The following is a 21,397-nucleotide window of genomic DNA, read 5'->3' as shown; positions in this document are numbered from 1 at the left end:
GGGTGCAAATGCTATGTCCACAACAATGGGAAGACTCAACTAAGAACCTTTGATGAGAAAGCAGATGATGGAGTATTTCTGGGATACTCATCGACAAGTAAAGCATTCAGAGTCTTCAACAAGCGGAGATTGATGGTTGAAGAATCCATACATGTCTCTTTTGATGAAAGAGCATCGACAAACCAACCATCAAAGTCAAAGGAAGCAGTTGAAAGTTTTGATGAAGTTCAGCCGGAATCGATCGAGAGATCAGACTTACCTCTCGATGGGAAGCAATCGATAGTTCGAGACGTAGCAGAACTCCAGTCAGAATCAGATTCGATAGTTCGAGACGTAGCAGAACTCCAGTCAGAATCAGATGATGAAGAAATTACCAAGAAGAAAGCTTCTAGCTCAGTAGATGATGAAGAAATTACCAAGAAGAAAGCTTCTAGCTCAGTTGATCTAATCCAGATCTCCAAGAAGAAAGCTTCTAGCTCAGTTGATCTAATCCAGATCTCAGATGATCAACCCACTACTCAACCTAATCTAATCCAGATCTCAGATGATCAACCCACTACTCAACCTACAATAATCCAGATCTCAGATGATCAACCCACTACTCAACCTACAACGGAGGTACCAACTGAGGAACCACAACCTGATCTAAGATGGCTGAGAAGTCACCCTGCTGGTCAAGTAATTGGAGATGTTCGTGACAAAGTTCGAACCAAATCAGCATATCGAGAAAGCATGCTTGCTTGCTTTCTATCCCAAATAGAGCCTAAGGTGATTGATGAGGCTCTAAGTGATCCAGATTGGGTGCAAGCCATGCAAGATGAACTTCATCAGTTTGAAAGGAACGACGTGTGGGGACTAGTTCCGAGACCTCATCATCAGAATGTCATTAGCACAAAGTGGGTTTTCAGAAACAAGATGAATGAGGATGGAGTCATTGTTAGGAACAAGGCCAGACTTGTTGCTAAAGGATATTGCCAGGAGGAAGGAATAGATTTTGATGAAACCTTCGCTCCGGTGGCACGTCTCAAAGCCATACGCATCTTTCTCGCATATGCCGCCTTCAAAGATTTCAAAGTGTATCAAATGGATGTCAAGAGCGCTTTTCTGAACGGACTTCTTGAAGAAAAGGTGTACGTTGAACAACCTCCGGGTTTCTTGAAGGACGTGTGAGCTGACAAAGTATACAAGTTGAAGAAGGCACTTTACGGTTTGAAACAAGCTCCGAGAGCTTGGTATGATACTTTATCCTCTTTTCTACTTCAATGTGGGTTCACCAAAGGCCTAGTGGACAAAACATTGTTTAGAATTAAGGATGGGGATCATATATTATTGGTGCAAATCTATGTGGACGATATCATCTTCGGGAGCACCAATCCAAACTTGTGCGAGAAGTTCTCTAGTTTGATGAAAGGGAAGTTCGAGATGAGCATGATGGGAGAGCTCAATTACTTCCTTGGACTACAAGTGAGACAACTTAATGAAGGCATCTTCATCAACCAGGAGAAATACACCAAGGATCTGCTTAGGAAATACAATATAGAAGGGAAATCCTCAGTCAAAGTACCCATGGGAACCTCTCTACGCATCGACATCGACAGTGAAGGTCGAGAGGTCGATCAGACTACGTATCGAGGTATCATCGGATCTCTTCTTTATTTAACTGCTAGTAGACCAGATATATCCTTTGCAGTAGGTGTATGTGCTAGATTTCAGGCAAGTCCTAAGGAAAGTCACCTAAATGCATCTAAAAGGATTCTTAGATGTCTCAAGGGTACGCAAAGTGTTGGACTTTGGTATTCGAGAAGTGGATCTTTCGAACTAATGGGATATTCAGATGCGGACTTTGCCGGTTGTAAAATTGATCGGAAGAGCACATCGGGGACATGTCAGTTTCTAGGTGGAAGACTTGTCTCATGGTTTAGCAAGAAACAGCATTCGATAGCTACAAGCACCGCTGAGGCAGAATATGTAGCAGCTGGAAGTTGTTGTGCTCAAATTTTATGGATGAAGCAACAGTTACTGGATTATGGTGTTGAATGTAAAGAGGTTAAGATTATGTGTGACAACACAAGTGCCATAGCTANTCAAATATCACTTCATCCGAGATCATGTTGAGAAAAAGGACATAACTTTGGAATATGTTGCAACGGAGGAGCAACTAGCAGATATTTTCACAAAAGCATTGTGTGAAAATAGATTCTCTCAACTAAGGTTAGAATTAGGAATGATAGAATTGGGTTGAATGGTCTAATCTTATCTTCTTGTATTAAGTGCCATGAACTGTTTCGCATGTGAGGAGCGGTTTCATCAACTTTATGGCAGTCTTGGAGTTACACAGCATTGAATGGTCATTCATATAGCATCCCCGTGACTCTACAGTAATACCTTTTTGGGCTATAAATAGAGGGTTCCTTCAGCAGTTTATATCATCAACTTCTTCATGGAGAAGAAGAAAGGAAAAGACGATGTACCGTTCTGGTATAGAGGAAGGAAATCAGCAACCAAGTCCAAAGATTTTCAAGGAGAAAACTATCCAGAATCAACGAAGGGTGAACTGATTGCGGAGCTTCCTGATAATCCAAGCAAGCATCCTATTCCCATCCAAGGTGAATGGATCCCCAAATGCGAGGAGATCCACAATGATGGGATACTGGAGTCAGGAGAAAAGTCCCGTATAAGTGGGACTCCTACAGCTGCACACTCTGGAAAAGCCTCTCCCTCAACCAAATGGAGAACCAAGGAAAAGGGAGATGGAGCCTGTGAGGAGGGCAGCAGCAGAGAAAAGAACAAGAAGGAGTAGCCACCTCTAGTTCTGTTATTAGGATAAATAGGACTTTAGATGGCTAGTTCCTGTTCTAACGTTAGATTCCTATAAGGCTATCCAAGGCCAAACAAAAGTTTCTAGGGAATCTAATAGAATATTGATTCATATGTAATGTATGTGGAAATCACTAAATGAACTTAAGGAAATGTTCCAAGTGATATCTTTTGGATGAATCAATCTTGTTTCTATCATCGCAATCTGTGTTCGAAAGGTAGTTCGAGAGATCACTTCGAAAGATAACAAACTGACTATCTACGTATCTCTAAATGGAGGAATAAGGTGGGTTAGGGATCAATCACTCAGGGGGAAGATCCTTAACCATTTGAATGCGTTGCTATTAGTTTTTCCAGATCAAGACGGAGGGATAAGGAGGTTTAGGGATCAATCACTCAGGGGGAAGATCCTTAAACTAGTATCGACGAAGTGTTCACCTTCGAAAGGTGAAACTGATGAATTCAACGGATATATGTAGAACGGCTACTTTAGAAATTAATGATCAGCCACGTGGTCTTCGGTTACCGACGGTTTTCCATGCTTAAAGGCACTATCTTAATTAGTGGGAGCATGCTCATAAAGATATATTATCTTATAAAACCCACCTTAAAACCGTCCCATACGCCTTCTCAAAAATACCCTTACCATAAGTTACAAGCAGACCGTTATAAGGGGTATTTCTGACCTTTCACTCTTTTAAATCAACCGGATCACTAGACGGGTCAAACTCTCAACNCGGATTACGAACTGGACAAGCAAGCATTTTGGGACAAAATCCGATTGGAGACTGCACCAACCAGAGCAACCTCTGCCCTCCGCAAGTTTCATCTGCAGGAAAGGTTTGCCGTTGCCGCCGATCTCATCATGAAATTCATCCTCGGCAAAGTGTCTGGAACAGATGAAATTAATCTGGACATTCTCAAAATCCTCCATGCCATCTGGAACAACAACCCAATGGACTGGGCGCACATCATCTTCAACTTTCTTAAGCAGCAAGTGCAGGGCTCAGTCTCAAACTCCAACCTGTCGATCAGTAAAAAGGTTGGTTTTGGTTTTGTTGTTCAATACTTATTACGTTTGAAGGGTTTACAGTTGAGGGAAGGGCGAGAGATTCATCGAAATACCTATATGGGTAGGACGAAATCTCAAGCTCCAAAGGCTAAGGGTGTAAAGATTGCACCCTCTCCCTCAAAGCCCAAGGGAAAGGGAAAAAGGAAAGCCCGAACTAAGGAGAAGGATTCAGATGATGAGCCCTTGGGAACTCTGATCAAGAAGGTAGTTTTGCCAAAGAGGGTCAAGAAAGCCAAAACTATTGCTGTCACCCAGATTCGAGAGGTGACACCCTCTATTATCCAAGTACCATTCGAGGACAGGGCACAAGCCCAGGGGGAACCTCAGGCTACACTGACCGCTGAGGTTGAGAGAATGCCCCCTACCAGATCCATCTCAGGTAATATAGTTGTTGATCTGAGCATTGACGGTGCTGGTGGTGCTGATGCGTTTGAAAGTATGCCTCGAGAGGAGACTCGAGAGATTGAAGGCACTGGGATCAGTTGTAACACCCCGGGCCTACCTTCCCGTACATCCGAGGCATTACCGCCACACCTAGAGAGAGAGTTCTATCATTCCGCGATAAACCTCACTCTAGGTGCACAGGCTAAAGGAACTATTCTCATCACAACATTCACTCAACAGGTACTTAACACTTTCATACATAGCAACTGGTGAAGCTTCATTAAGCAAAGTATATAATGTTGCAAAAATATATACATAAGATTTACCCACGGGCCAAAATACCAACAGGGTTCGACCTACAAGCACTGGTTATGCCTAGCCATTACTACGGCTACCAAAAATTTATGTACACCAAAAAAACAAATTTCCCAGAAACTCCCAAAGATCCAACGTCTAGTCGAGCCTGCGGTACACGGGGCCAGTGAACTCTCCCCTGACCAGATGCCACTCCCCCTCATACCAAGTGATATGGTCCAAAAACCGGGAAGTGGTTATGACCATCGACCACTCCTCCCAAACATCCCGAGGGCTAGGGTCCCAAGGGTAGGGGTAGTGCACAATGAACTCCAGGGGATCGCTACCATCTAACGGCTCTATGGGGTAAAAGCCGTAAGCAGCCTGGACCTCGTCCATAACCGGGCAAGAGACAAAAGGGGCCGACGGAGCCATAGGAGTATCTGGGTTCGTGGGAGCCTCGGGAGCATAACCAGGTGCGTATGGGTCTTCTCCCTCCATCATCTGTATGTAATCATCATAATCCATGCCCTGACACACATACTCCGGTGAACTTTCGGAGTTCACCGGGCTGCAAGAACTGACACTAGACGGCATCTGATAAAAACACAGTGAAGTGTAGTTAGCACGACGGCTAAGTAAGGATATCCAAGGGTTATTTAAAACTAAGTAAAGGTTTGAAAGCAAAAGATTACTTAGGATACCCTATACCTTACTCATCTGCAAGATTCTACCTGCAACAGTTATAATCAACAGCTTGCATACATCATGAATAGAATTCAATAATGTTGGTAACATTCCTTCTTGACAAGGTCATTTAGTAATCATTCACATATTCAATAATATAATGTTTAAATAGATAAGCATACTAGCAAGTAATATAAACATAATTCGTACATCTTGCTTGTAATCATTTTAGTAGAAAACTTTCCCTCACAAAGAGAGTCTCATCATTTTTCACCTTTCAAAGAGTAAGATTACTCACAAACTTTGGGTATTTAATTACTTGTCACATCTTTCTTTCCCGTAGCTACGGAGTAACTACATTCACATTTCAAAAACCTTCTTAGTCCTAGATAGAAAGTGTGAGACCTTTGGAGTCCTTTCTCCACTTCTGACCACTTGGATCGTTGAACTCGGGTTCAGTGGTCATCGCCCGGTCTAATACTGATCCCCTGGACTTATAGGAGCGTTGGAATGATTCCTAGCTAGCCTCACTAGGTTCATAAGAACGACACCTACCCGAACATAGAGTGACTATACTTAAGTGTGCACACCCCCGTAGGAGTCCTTTTCCTTCCGGGTGATATAGTACTCGGCGAATAGACTTCGCCCACAGTATGATTGATCATACACATAATTACCATGCGGAATAGGCACTTTAAGCTCATCTTTATTCCGTGGTTAACAAGATCCTTCACAACTTTACTAGAACTAAGGTTTGAAAATATTTTTCTATTCTTTCCCCTTTCTTGCTTTGAAACTAGTTGGAATATACTTGGGTAATCCCAATACTCGGAAATTAATTCCCCTTTCAACCCAATTCAAAAATTCTCCTTTTCTTTTCAAAACATTTAAATGATCTATTAATATCATATCACTAAGGTAATTCAAGTGTAATTACCCTACACTTTTAACTTCACAAAAATCACATAAGCCTCACATTTAACCCATACGTCTCAGGGCATATACATATACATTTCCCAACTTCAACATATGCGTAACACACAACAACATTTATTCTTTCAAACACGTAATACCCAACTACATAGTGTTGCTCTTCTCATTACTCACATATATAATTTTGATTCATACAACTATGTACCTCACACAAAAGGTGACATTTTAATTATACATACATACCCATATATGTACTCATAAATATACGACCTTTATATATATATACATATCCCATACATATAATTTGTATATACACATGTATCCCTACATGTGTGTACGTACCATATATATATATATATAATTTACTCTTATTTTATATATATATATACGTATACTACACTCACACACCCATAATTTTATATATATATATATATGATATTACGTAATATATATGTATATATGTAGTAACGTGATGTGTGTGTGAGTGATCTAGTATATCATATATAGGTATATATATATAAAATAAGAGGAAATTATATATATATATACTAATTACTTTATATACACATATATATACGTAACATAAACACAATATATACACACATATATCATGAATAATATCATTATACATAGTTACACATACATCAAGTACATAAAAATTCCATCTAGCACTCAAACTAATTTTCACAAAATCATCAATCACCTAGTTTCAAACAACCTCAACCAAATAAAGGGATTCCTTACCTCAACCGGGTTTCAAATTTTGTAGGAGATCTTTGTGGATGATTTTCCCCCAATTCACCATAAAACCCTAGAATTCCATCAACCACATAACACATGATTTTAAGAAATCTTAACTTAGATTCATGTTCTAGGACGAAAAATAAAGCTATCTACCGAATAAAATTGGAGTTTTACCGAATAACTTGAGAGTTGTGAAGAAGTTGCTAGCTATGGAGTCTTGAAGCTTGATGAAGATGATGAAGATCCCACTCTCTCTCCCTCTCTCTTATTTTTCGGCCAACACAAGCAAAATGGGAAAAAAATTGGCTTAAATATCTACCCACTTGGTTGACTAGTCCACTCTTGGGGATAAGATCCAAAATAAAATGGAATAAAATAATCTAAAATATCTTAGCTTAGACTGATTGGGATTAAATCAGATGAATTCTTGGTAGAAACTAATTCAATTCAAATAATTCTCGAACCCAAAAATTTATTCCAGTCTAGAACTCAAAATTGGGCTAGGTTCGGTACACCGCGAAATTTCGCGATGTACGATCACAAATAAATTTTGGCTGCTATGGGCTAATCTAATTAAATAGGAAATTCAAGAATAATAGTATTATGCCTAAAAATCCATTTCCTAGGAAAAACGGGTCCGAATAGTAGTTCCTAAAATTTTTACGGTTCGTGACCGGGACGTACGATCGCAGCTTATTACTAACTGTCCTTACTTATAATAATTCTTTTGAGGCATCGGGAGATCATCTCATGAATGTTATAGCCTAAAGAAATGTTTTTCGAACCTTAATTTTACTGAAATAGGTGGGGGGTTACATCAGTGATCCAGTACAGGCAGATGTTGAGGAACCACGAGAGGTGGTTCGAGAGATAACAGTTCCAGCAGCAGAAGCGCAAGGATCAGTTGAAGCCGCTGCTGATGATCAGAGCACTGTGGTCAGGGACCCAGTGCAAAGTGCTTATAATGTGGAATTTACATCCACCGAATCCGCTCAAGTCGAACATGCTATAGCCAGAGTAACAGCGGATGTGGTGACAGGTGATGATCTCTCGGAGCACAATCGAGAGATCAACGACCAAACAGTAGAAGCTGCATCATCAACAGAAATCCTATCTACTGAATCTGATGATTTGAATGCTGAAGTCACTTCTCAATTGAATCAAAGTGTTGAAGATGTGTCTAGCTTGGATGGCTTCTCCAGAGTACTTCGATGGATTAACTGGAGAACAGGTCCGATTGATCAACTGATTTCAAGAGCAGCAGATATGGAGGTTGAGGAGGTCTTTGCTTTAAATTGGTTAAACCTTACCGAGATCCCAGCAATGAACTTCTAAACCTTGCCCATGAGATGCAAGTGACCAGAAGGAATCTTGGTCGATCTGACAAAGGAAAGGGCATAGTTGTTGATGTACAAGAAGGCGAAGCCGAGCCTGAAATGGATCCTGAAGTAGAAGCAAAGTTTCAAGAAGTATCAGGCTCGCCACTGATCTATCTTTGAGACAGAATGTAGGGGATATGAGAGGTCCAGGAGAGACCTCAGGAGTTGCCAGAAATGATCCTGACAATCCTATTGCAACAGCGGCAATTCCTCTGTCACAAGTGAGTGACTCTGCTCTGGACGAACAGGTAGTAGCTTCGAGAGATGAATCCGAGACCTCTGAAGCACTTGAGGTAGCACCCAACTCAGTTCTACTGCTGCCAGCACCTGAGTCCACACCCTTGAATGACACCGATGAAGCACAGACAGTTCGAGAGGGTGAAATTTTGTTGCTCCAACTCCCAGGCTTTCCTATCGACATGGAACTGCCATCACCATTCCTGCTACCAGATGATACAGCATCAACCTTTGCTGCCAGGATGGTTGATAGACAAAGATGGAGTGCTCCAGCTGCTCCTGAAACCATAGTGATCCCTGATTCACCTGAGCAGACTGAAATGGAGCAGAATGACCAACAAAAGCAGAATNATCTTAACTTAGATTCATGTTCTAGGATGAAAAATAAAGCTATCTACCGAATAAAATTGGAGTTTTACCGAATAACTTGAGAGTTGTGAAGAAGTTGCTAGCTATGGAGTCTTGAAGCTTGATGAAGATGATGAAGATCCCACTCTCTCTCCCTCTCTCTTATTTTTCGGCCAACACAAGCAAAATGGGAAAAAAATTGGCTTAAATATCTACCCACTTGGTTGACTAGTCCACTCTTGGGGATAAGATCCAAAATAAAATGGAATAAAATAATCTAAAATATCTTAGCTTAGACTGATTGGGATTAAATCAGATGAATTCTTGGTAGAAACTAATTCAATTCAAATAATTCTCGAACCCAAAAATTTATTCCAGTCTAGAACTCAAAATTGGGCTAGGTTCGGTACACCGCGAAATTTCGCGATGTACGATCACAAATAAATTTTGGCTGCTATGGGCTAATCTAATTAAATAGGAAATTCAAGAATAATAGTATTATGCCTAAAAATCCATTTCCTAGGAAAAACGGGTCCGAATAGTAGTTCCTAAAATTTTTACGGTTCGTGACCGGGACGTACGATCGCAGCTTATTACTAACTGTCCTTACTTATAATAATTCTTTTGAGGCATCGGGAGATCATCTCATGAATGTTATAGCCTAAAGAAATGTTTTTCGAACCTTAATTTTACTGAAATAGGTGGGGGGTTACATCAGTGATCCAGTACAGGCAGATGTTGAGGAACCACGAGAGGTGGTTCGAGAGATAACAGTTCCAGCAGCAGAAGCGCAAGGATCAGTTGAAGCCGCTGCTGATGATCAGAGCACTGTGGTCAGGGACCCAGTGCAAAGTGCTTATAATGTGGAATTTACATCCACCGAATCCGCTCAAGTCGAACATGCTATAGCCAGAGTAACAGCGGATGTGGTGACAGGTGATGATCTCTCGGAGCACAATCGAGAGATCAACGACCAAACAGTAGAAGCTGCATCATCAACAGAAATCCTATCTACTGAATCTGATGATTTGAATGCTGAAGTCACTTCTCAATTGAATCAAAGTGTTGAAGATGTGTCTAGCTTGGATGGCTTCTCCAGAGTACTTCGATGGATTAACTGGAGAACAGGTCCGATTGATCAACTGATTTCAAGAGCAGCAGATATGGAGGTTGAGGAGGTCTTTGCTTTAAATTGGTTAAACCTTACCGAGATCCCAGCAATGAACTTCTAAACCTTGCCCATGAGATGCAAGTGACCAGAAGGAATCTTGGTCGATCTGACAAAGGAAAGGGCATAGTTGTTGATGTACAAGAAGGCGAAGCCGAGCCTGAAATGGATCCTGAAGTAGAAGCAAAGTTTCAAGAAGTATCAGGCTCGCCACTGATCTATCTTTGAGACAGAATGTAGGGGATATGAGAGGTCCAGGAGAGACCTCAGGAGTTGCCAGAAATGATCCTGACAATCCTATTGCAACAGCGGCAATTCCTCTGTCACAAGTGAGTGACTCTGCTCTGGACGAACAGGTAGTAGCTTCGAGAGATGAATCCGAGACCTCTGAAGCACTTGAGGTAGCACCCAACTCAGTTCTACTGCTGCCAGCACCTGAGTCCACACCCTTGAATGACACCGATGAAGCACAGACAGTTCGAGAGGGTGAAATTTTGTTGCTCCAACTCCCAGGCTTTCCTATCGACATGGAACTGCCATCACCATTCCTGCTACCAGATGATACAGCATCAACCTTTGCTGCCAGGATGGTTGATAGACAAAGATGGAGTGCTCCAGCTGCTCCTGAAACCATAGTGATCCCTGATTCACCTGAGCAGACTGAAATGGAGCAGAATGACCAACAAAAGCAGAATGTGCAAAGTCCTGCTGGTTCGAAAAGTCACGAGAAAGAAGTTGTGCCTATCAATAGTGGAAACCGGGAAGCACCTATCGATGCACAACCCTCTTCTTCAACTCTAATCACACCGGCAGAAGATCAAGTTCCCAACTCTGGTTCAAGAGGTGACGCTGAGAAGGATCTTCAATTGGATGGAAACAGGGAAGCGTCCATTAGCTGATCCAATCCCACCAGTTGCTGCTGCTGAGGCTCCAGGTTCGAGAGGTGATGAGCGAGAAGTGATCCATCCCTCAGGTGGAAACCGGGAAGCACCTGACATGGAGCTACCTTCGAGCTCTGAACCCAGTGTCCCTGCTGACCCTCAGGAACTCAATCGAGAGGTGGACTCGCAACTGCAAGTCATGGGTGGAAATCTGGAAGCACCCAAGTCCTCTCCGATGAAAGGTACTACTCACTCTCCTCCTCCTACTTCTGATTATGATCGACAGGCCGAAGAAGCTTTCATTGGCGAGGTGCGCCAATTCATGGCCGATCAGTCTCAGAAGATGGCTCAACTTGAGCGTATGCTGACCATTGTTCGCAATGCGTCAATGCCTACTGCTGGCACAAGTGAATCCCGAGCCAGCCATGAAGAACTTCTCGAACAGGCAGTATGGGCTGAGGATGCAGCACGGCGAGCTGCCAATGAAGCTGCAGTAGCTCGAGCAGAAGCTGAAGGAGCAAAGGCTGAAGTAGCCGAATTACGAGCCGAGCTTCGAGCCTTCCAGAATTCCAGTGAACTTCGACAGGACGTGATAAAAGCACTACTCGATGATCTGTCGAACCAAGTGCTTGCCCAGCTACAATCACTTTTCGAAGGTATGTCCATCCTTCTTTCCCGTCAGGATGATGCCAACAAGGGGGAAGAAAGTCCGGGGAAAAATCTAGGAACACGAGGGACATCCACAAGCAAGAAAAGGGCAGCTAGTGAACCCTTAACCACTGGACCTCCTCCGAAAATTCCAAGGACAATGAGCAAGGCAATGGAGGAAGCCAAAAGAAAGGAAGATCTAAGGGTTCAGCGCACACTGGAAATGGAGAAGAGAAGAGAAGATGACAGAGAAAGGAAAAAGAAAAGGCTAGAACAACAAACGGCCAAAGAGAAGAAAGATGAGCAGTTCATGAGAGGATACAGAATGGGAATCAAGGAAGACTCTACAGAATTTCTAAACGGAATCATAGTAAGTCTTCTTGCCAAAACTGACTTATCTTCTCACAGCGGCCTTACTCCTCTAGAATGCATCGAATGGTGGAGAGATGGGGTAATCGAAGGGAGATTCATAGGTGAAGCCTTCATCAACTATCTTCACCTTGACGTATCAGATGAATACCTCGATCTGGTAAATTCCAAAGATCCCATCAAGACACGAGCAGCCATAAACGAGAAGAGAAAAGCAGAAAAGCAGTAAGCTCTCGATGTCTACATGCATTCCAAATTCATGTTGTTCTTTACCTTTTTTTTTAACTTTCCTGCTAAGTTATGTAACACTTCCTTTATATCAATATAAATATCTTTTGCTGGGGGTGTTGCGTGAGTTTTCTCTACATGTTTTTAGCAGATTAGTTTGTCAAACTTACCGTATGCGCTGAAAAATAAAATCAAAGTTTATTTTCTTATAAATCAGCCATATAAGTAAGTATAAGTGTTGGCATCATCAAAAAGGGGGAAATTGTTAGGAACATAATGTAATAGGTTTTGATGATACCAAATGTAATTCACAATCCCCTAAGTCTCGAAGGATAGGAAATCCTTGTAAGTTCGACAAGTAAACTAAGAGCGAAAATACAACCGGGTAATTGAGCTCAACTCGGAAAATATTTAAGCTTAAGGTAAACTTGTTTGAACATCTTAGAAAGTTTCGTGTTGTAACCTTATAGATAGATCAGAAGAAGGCACGAGACAACACTGGAGGAATAAGGGTCTGCGAGACATCAACTAAGTCTCGAGACATAAGCAAAGTTCGAGAGATGGGATCTCTCGAGACATCAATCCAGTTCGAGACATGGGATCGAGACATCAACTAAGTCTCGAGACATAAGCAAAGTTCGAGAGATGGGATCTCTCGAGACATCAATCCAGTTCGAGACATGAGATCGAGACATCAAGTGGTCGAGACATCAAGTGGTCGAGACATCAACATTGGTCTCGATGAACTGGTACTTCTCCAAAGGGCTGAATGGCAGTCAACATGCATGGATAAAGTAATCTAAGTTTGGAGAAGAAGAATTTCATGGAGATAAGATATTAAGGAGGTGCCAAAAGCTATATGATGGAACAACCAGAAGTGGATGCCACGTCAGAATTCCACAACAAACAGATAGAATATGCACCAATCCAAGGTCGGTCTTATTCCCTAAAACGAGGATCAATGGGAATATAAAAAGAGTAACTTTTACCAAAAGCAGTAAGTGGAGCATGGACTCAAGAAAGTGGATTATGGGATATTCACTACAAGACAAAGGGTTCAAGTTACAAGACCACCACTCCATGAAACATGCTAAAATTATGCAAGTCCCATGATCAGCATGGGAGACAGATTTCAAATGGAATAATTTTCCCTCCAACGGAATTATTCCTCAACTCTCATATATAAGGACGTGAAGACACAAGTGAAGGAGAGTTAGAGTTTTTCGAATAAGAAGTGTCTGATTCAAACGTTCAAGGTGCAAGAGCTCAATCTGGAATATCATCCTTAATATTCAAAACAGCGAGAAAAACACATCTTAGTGTTTGAGAGAGTTACAAAGCTTAACCTACTATACATCTAGAAGGTGACCGAGGCTGCTCTACAAGGAAGTCTATTCAACGATAGCTCTCGGTCAGATTGGAGATTGTTACACTCAACCTGTGACAACCGGAACAACCTTGCTTTGGAGAAGGCAAGAAGAGGCGGAGTAACCTGGGAGCTGTCTTGTGAAGATCTTGAGGCTTGAGGCGGGCTTGGTAACCAAAGCTCAAGTGCTCGAGAGGTGGAGTAACAAGAAGCGGGGCAAAAAACCTGAGGCTTGAGGCGGGCTTCGTGATCAAAGCTCAAGCGCTCGATATTGTACTAAAAAGGGAAGTTTTAGTGCAATCCTTCTAGGGAGTTTCTAGAAGAAGAGTGGACGTAGGCGGGTTGGCCGAACCACTTAAAAATCTCTCTCGCATTTACTTTCTGCTTTTATCTCTCGCTATCTAACTCTCGAACTGCACTGCATATAATCACACCTCTCAAACTAACTCAAACTCGTGCTAATTAAAAAGGGGATAACTTTTCCGCTGCGCATAAAACTTTGTCTTCATCTTGTGAGGTATCGGACCTAAACATCCTAAGTCCAATACACACGAGAGGTCGAAAAAGATTTGCAAAATCTTATACAAGTCTATTCACCCCCCCTCTAGACTTGTACCCCATCCCCTTGGGACCAACAAGAACATGCTCCATCAGTAAAAAGAAGAAAATTGGTGATCTCTGAAACATATGAGACTAGTGAACCGGAAAATGATGATGCTTTGAACATGGAAGTACCAACCGAAGAGGAGAAGCAAATGCAATTGGTTACTGTTCCCATTCAACAGAAACAAGCAGAATTTGACAAACAAATTCTTGATCTGAAGAAAAGTCTAAGTTCAGGAAACAAGGAAGATGAAGATAATCAGCGGAGCTCCCTATTTCTCAAAGTTGATGAATGTCGGGAAGAAATTAGCACAAAGTTTGAAAAAGTGATTGAACTCAAAGGAGATATTAGAGATGCACATGAGAATATATTCAAACAATTGACAAGTTTGAATGATCAACAAAAAGATATAACCAAAGTATTGAAACATTCTACTGAGAAGAGTGAGAAAAAGTGGGATGAAAAAGCTTCTAAGTTGGTGAAAGCACTGCAAAAATTTACAATTGAGCAAAACAAGGGGCTACTCAATGTAATTCATCAGCAACAGAACCAGATTACTGATCTTCATAATGAGTTGTCAACTTTGAGAAGTGAAAATACTGCAACCTCTGCCAAAGTAGACAGCATTGAAGCCAAAGTTACCAAGATTGATGGCAATGTTGAGTTGTTGGTTGATTACGCCAAAAAGGGGGAAGAGAGCAGTCATTTGGCTCTAAGTCCCTCATTTGCTCCCATAGGAAGCTAATGGGAAGAGGTAGAGGTAGAGGAAGAGGAAGATCTAGTGGTGGTAGTAGTTTTTCTCAATTTGTAGGTACCACAGGTCCAAAATTTGGTGTCATTGACTACTTTAGAGAAGAGCAACCCAAATACACCTTGAATGATGCACCTCCTTTAATCAAGAAGCGGCCTAAGAAGGATCAAGTTGCCTGGGTAGCAAATCAAAATAGTAGACTTGAAGAAGAATTGAAAAAGGGGTCCTGAAGTCCCAAAAAGGAAAATGTTTTATTTGTCTAATGAAGTTAATGTGATGAAAGAACTAATGAATTATACAGGTCATGAAGGCAAGCACTTGGATGGAGAAAGGAGCTTTCCAGAATGTATCAAATGGTTTCGTGAAGGAGTACTGCTAGGAATCCATTTAGGAAGCCTATGGATACTACCTGTCTAATCAAGTTCAAGCCAAGAACAAAAATGCCAAGTTTGAAGGAAATTTCAAAGACTTGAGGGATCATATCAACATAAGGATTGAAGAAGAAACAAATGCCAAAAAGAAAATATGATTTTGGTAATGTAATTTGATTTTGAAACTACTTTTGTGAAATACTTCCTATGACTATGGTTTATGCTTTAAATTAGCACTTATTATATATGTTTATTAAGTTTTGTTTGAACTGTTTTTATATTTAGTTTGTATCAAATGCATGCCTGAGAATAATGTTTTTTTTTTAAAAGGAAGAAATTATATTTAATCTCAGTTATGCATTTAGGAAAATTTTCAATCTAAAAACAATTCTTGTAGGTCATATATTGATGTTAAACTCATCAGAGGCTAGTCAAAATAAAATAAAGATTCAAAGAATTTTTTTTAGTAAAAGAAATAAAAAATTGACTAAGACAAATGACTAAGTATAGGTTTTGGCATCATCAAAAAGGTGGAATTGTTAGGAATAAATTGTAATTAGATTTTGATGAGCCAAAATGTAATATAGGATAAACTTTAGTCCCCTATTTATTTTATTTGGTTTATGAGTCTTCTCAACAAGTTCAAGAAATTATTTTTCAAGAAGACGAAGAAATTGGTACGTGAAAAGAGCAAGAGGAAAATTAATTTGAAGCCTATGATCGCAAATTGATTTTTGGAAGAAATTATTTTGAAGATTTTGTTCTTGGAAAGAAGATATAAATTATGGGAACTACATTTTTTATTTATGGGAGTAAATCACGCTTCTCCCTAATTTAAAGGAAGAATTCATGTAATTTTTGCCAAGGAGAAAATCATGCAAATGAAGAAGAGGTCACACTTTCAGAAGAAGTCACAATTTTGGAAGATGAAGGAAAGTCACGCCATTTTTAGTAGATGAAGAAAAGGTCACACTTTTAGAAGCTATGGATTATTCTACAAGTCTTGATTAAGCAATGAGTATAAGAGAATATTGGAACAAAAAGATTGACAAGAATTCAAGTGGCACAAATGGAAGAAAAGGATTAGTAAGGATTTAATGCCAAAGGTTTAAGGATCAAATCTTCTTATTAACATATTTTCGAAAAGATGTTTAAGAGGGGGTTACGCTTTGTCTTGATCTATAGATTTTAAATATGAGGAAGGAGGTCACGGTATCTTATACAAAAGCCACAATCGAAGAGCCCTAGGAGGCTTGGTGTAGACGCACTCGTAGAGGGTAGAGTAGCAGAAGAGTTGTGAAAACCCTAGGAGTGAAAGCTTCTCCCGCATTGGCTTTGTGTTCTACGAAGTGTTGAGTTGGGCTAAGTTGGTTTTATGTTCAAGGCACTACGAAGTGCTGAGTTAGTTGCTTCTCCCGCATTGGCTTTGTGTTCTACGAAGTGCTGAGTTGGGCTAAGTTGGCTTTGTGTTCAAGGCACTACGAAGTGCTGAGTTAGTGTTGGCTTTGTGGGCTTTGTGTTCTACGAAGTGCTGAGTTGGGCTTAGTTGAGTTAGTGTTGGCTTTGTGTTCAAGGCACTACGAAGTGCTTAGTTAGTTGAGTTAGTGTTGGCTTTGTGTTCTACGAAGTGCTGAGTTGGGCTTAGTTGAGTTAGTGTTGGCTTTGTGTTCAAGGCACTACGAAGTGCTGAGTTGGAGAACTAGCACTGGTGTTGGAGTGAAAGGAGAAGAGTGGAGTAGAAGGATTACATCACCTTCGAACCACACTATAAAATCGTCTCTCTCTCTCTACTTTATTTATTATTTTTACGCATACTTTATCTTGCATGCAACACAACTAAGTTCACACACAAGTGACACAACTCATGTATTTCTTTATAATTTTGCATACCGTGAATGCCCAGTTAATTCTTCATTTTATTATAGCACTTTACATACAATTATTCCGTTGTGCACTCTACTTTAGCCTCTTGAAAAAAATCATAACCCAATCAGGACCAACACTTTAATTAGAGTTATTTTGTTAAAGTGTTATNATTCTTGTAGGTCATATATTGATGTTAAACTCATCAGAGGCTAGTCAAAATAAAATAAAGATTCAAAGAATTTTTTTTAGTAAAAGAAATAAAAAATTGACTAAGACAAATGACTAAGTATAGGTTTTGGCATCATCAAAAAGGTGGAATTGTTAGGAATAAATTGTAATTAGATTTTGATGAGCCAAAATGTAATATAGGATAAACTTTAGTCCCCTATTTATTTTATTTGGTTTATGAGTCTTCTCAACAAGTTCAAGAAATTATTTTTCAAGAAGACGAAGAAATTGGTACGTGAAAAGAGCAAGAGGAAAATTAATTTGAAGCCTATGATCGCAAATTGATTTTTGGAAGAAATTATTTTGAAGATTTTGTTCTTGGAAAGAAGATATAAATTATGGGAACTACATTTTTTATTTATGGGAGTAAATCACGCTTCTCCCTAATTTAAAGGAAGAATTCATGTAATTTTTGCCAAGGAGAAAATCATGCAAATGAAGAAGAGGTCACACTTTCAGAAGAAGTCACAATTTTGGAAGATGAAGGAAAGTCACGCCATTTTTAGTAGATGAAGAAAAGGTCACACTTTTAGAAGCTATGGATTATTCTACAAGTCTTGATTAAGCAATGAGTATAAGAGAATATTGGAACAAAAAGATTGACAAGAATTCAAGTGGCACAAATGGAAGAAAAGGATTAGTAAGGATTTAATGCCAAAGGTTTAAGGATCAAATCTTCTTATTAACATATTTTCGAAAAGATGTTTAAGAGGGGGTTACGCTTTGTCTTGATCTATAGATTTTAAATATGAGGAAGGAGGTCACGGTATCTTATACAAAAGCCACAATCGAAGAGCCCTAGGAGGCTTGGTGTAGACGCACTCGTAGAGGGTAGAGTAGCAGAAGAGTTGTGAAAACCCTAGGAGTGAAAGCTTCTCCCGCATTGGCTTTGTGTTCTACGAAGTGTTGAGTTGGGCTAAGTTGGTTTTATGTTCAAGGCACTACGAAGTGCTGAGTTAGTTGCTTCTCCCGCATTGGCTTTGTGTTCTACGAAGTGCTGAGTTGGGCTAAGTTGGCTTTGTGTTCAAGGCACTACGAAGTGCTGAGTTAGTGTTGGCTTTGTGGGCTTTGTGTTCTACGAAGTGCTGAGTTGGGCTTAGTTGAGTTAGTGTTGGCTTTGTGTTCAAGGCACTACGAAGTGCTTAGTTAGTTGAGTTAGTGTTGGCTTTGTGTTCTACGAAGTGCTGAGTTGGGCTTAGTTGAGTTAGTGTTGGCTTTGTGTTCAAGGCACTACGAAGTGCTGAGTTGGAGAACTAGCACTGGTGTTGGAGTGAAAGGAGAAGAGTGGAGTAGAAGGATTACATCACCTTCGAACCACACTATAAAATCGTCTCTCTCTCTCTACTTTATTTATTATTTTTACGCATACTTTATCTTGCATGCAACACAACTAAGTTCACACACAAGTGACACAACTCATGTATTTCTTTATAATTTTGCATACCGTGAATGCCCAGTTAATTCTTCATTTTATTATAGCACTTTACATACAATTATTCCGTTGTGCACTCTACTTTAGCCTCTTGAAAAAAATCATAACCCAATCAGGACCAACACTTTAATTAGAGTTATTTTGTTAAAGTGTTATAAATTTTAATTTTTTTGAAAAGTCTATTCCCCCCCCCCCCCCTTCTAGACTTTTCACCACCCAATCGGGACCAACACGTTCTATACTAGGGTGCATAGCAACATGCCAAAACCCCAATTTTAGAAAATTTATGCACCTAAAAAGTCCCAAAAGTTCTATTTCATTCCATATGATTATAAGGTATTTAATGGGTATAGAAGACCAAGGATGTGCTTAACAAGTTCTAGGTTCGCATGGATGCCCAAGCTTAGCGTTAACCTGAAAGGACCCAAGAAGGTATGGGTACCTAAAATAAACTAATATTTGTTTGTAGGGCAACAGAACCATATGGTATGTAGATAGCGGTTGCTCAAAGCATATGATGGGAAACAAATCTGAGCTGAGCAACTACAAGGAAGTAAATGGTCCTAAAGCAATCTTTGGAGGCGAATCTAGTGGCTGAACCAAAGGAATAAGTGATGTCATCTAGAATAGACTCATCATTCATGTTTTTCTCTTATGTCGAAGGATTAAGGTTCAACTTGTTGAGTACAAGTTAGTTATGCGACAAAGGGTATAAGGTGGAATTCTCTAAAGGTAAATGTTGTGTAACCACCGAAGTAAATGGAGAAATGGTCCTTACAACAAGATGAAGGAAGAACATGTACGTAGTTGCATGGAAATCGGCCAAGCTGAATGTATGCATGGTAGCTAAGAATAAAAATGACTTGAGTTGGGAATGGCATTATAAACTCAGTCATCTCAACTTCAAGGCCATTAACAAGCTATCTAGAAGAGTTTTGGTAGAGGGATTACCAAACATGACTTTTAACAAAGATAAGATTTATGAAGCCTGCCAGAAGGGAAAGCAAATCAAGTTTACATTCAAGTCTAAAACTCATGATTCGAACTAGGCCATTTAGTCTGTTGCATATGGATTTATTCGGTCCAATCGACCCAGTCAGTCTAAGTGGTCGAAAGTATAACTTGGTGGTAGTAGATGACTACACGAGATATACTTGGGCACTATTCTTAAGGAAGAAGAATGAGACCGAGAAGATGTTACCCGAACTATTAAGGCAACTTCAAACAAAAAAGGGTATATGCATAATCAAAATTCTTTCAGATCAAGGCACAGAGTTCGCCAACAAGGTAATTCAAGATTCTGTAGTCAGTATGGTATTCTACATCAACTCTCAGCGGCAAGGACTCCACAGCAGAATGGAGTAGCCGAAAGAAGAAATAAAGCACTCAATGAAGCAACAAGGACTATGATAGCTTTTTCCATTTTGCCTAAAAGGTTTTGGGCCGAGGCTGTTAAAATTGCATGTTACACTCAAAATCGATCCATTATCAACAAAGTTCATGGGATCACTTCCTACGAACTATGGAAAGGCAAAAGCCAATTGTGAGCTACTTTCATATCTTCGATAGCAAATGCTTTATTCACAACAATGGAAAAACTTATCTTAAGGCTTTCGACAAAAGGGCTGACGAAGGACTATTCATGGGATACTCAACCATAAATAAAAGGAAGCACAATTTTCATGATTGAACGAAACTTAGCCTTGCACACCACCCTCAATCTCTCAAGGATGGATTGAAGTTCCCTTCTCTCTTTTGTTTCTTCTCCAACCTCAATCATCTTTTCATTTTCAGCACCCTTTTTGATACCACATCCCCTCACTCCCTCTCTTACTTTCAAGCATTGCACTCTCTTTCCATTCCTCCTTTTCAAAGTTGTCAAAAGTGACAAATCCCTCATTTTTCATGGCCACCTTCTCGCTCCCTTTTTTTTCATCCCCACACTCAAGTAGATAGAAGCATCACCCTCATCTTCACAAGAATAGAACGACACATCATCCCTCTCACTTATTAACCCATTGTTACACAAGTCAAAGGATTCATCCTCCTAAAAATTGAAGCAAACATAGTCATCATCAAACAAAAGGGAGTATTCCTCACAACCCTCACAAGTATTAATCAAATCATCATCACACACTTCTATGGAATAATCTTCCCAAAAGAAGAAACAAGCCTTGTTTCGTTCATCAAGACTGTCATCACAAACCATATGGGAGTCATCCACACAAGTGTCAAAAGCATTGTTACCAAAAGATTGAACATCTAGATTGTCAAGAATAGTGTCATAAGTAGGGTTAAGAATTTTACCATTTGGCTCATCACCTTCCCATACTACCTAAACTTCTTCCTCATTTTTGCTCTCAATCTTCCCCCCTTGTCGATTTTCCAACTCGAGAGTTGGAACTTCTTCAAGTGCCGGGGTGTCATCTAGTGCGGGGGTGTTGGTCATTGATGACCTTGGCTTCAAGATTTCCCCCGTCATAGACAAAATTTTGGATTCCAAATCTTTCAAGGGTTGTAAATTTCATTCCCGGAGGTTCGCAAGATATTCACCGAGCTCGTCCTTAAGCTCGGCTTTGAGATTAGTCGT

The sequence above is a fragment of the Ipomoea triloba genome, chromosome 12 (genome assembly GCF_003576645.1).
Source record: "Ipomoea triloba cultivar NCNSP0323 chromosome 12, ASM357664v1".
NCBI lineage: Eukaryota > Viridiplantae > Streptophyta > Magnoliopsida > Solanales > Convolvulaceae > Ipomoea > Ipomoea triloba.
This window is presented reverse-complemented; position numbering follows the sequence as displayed.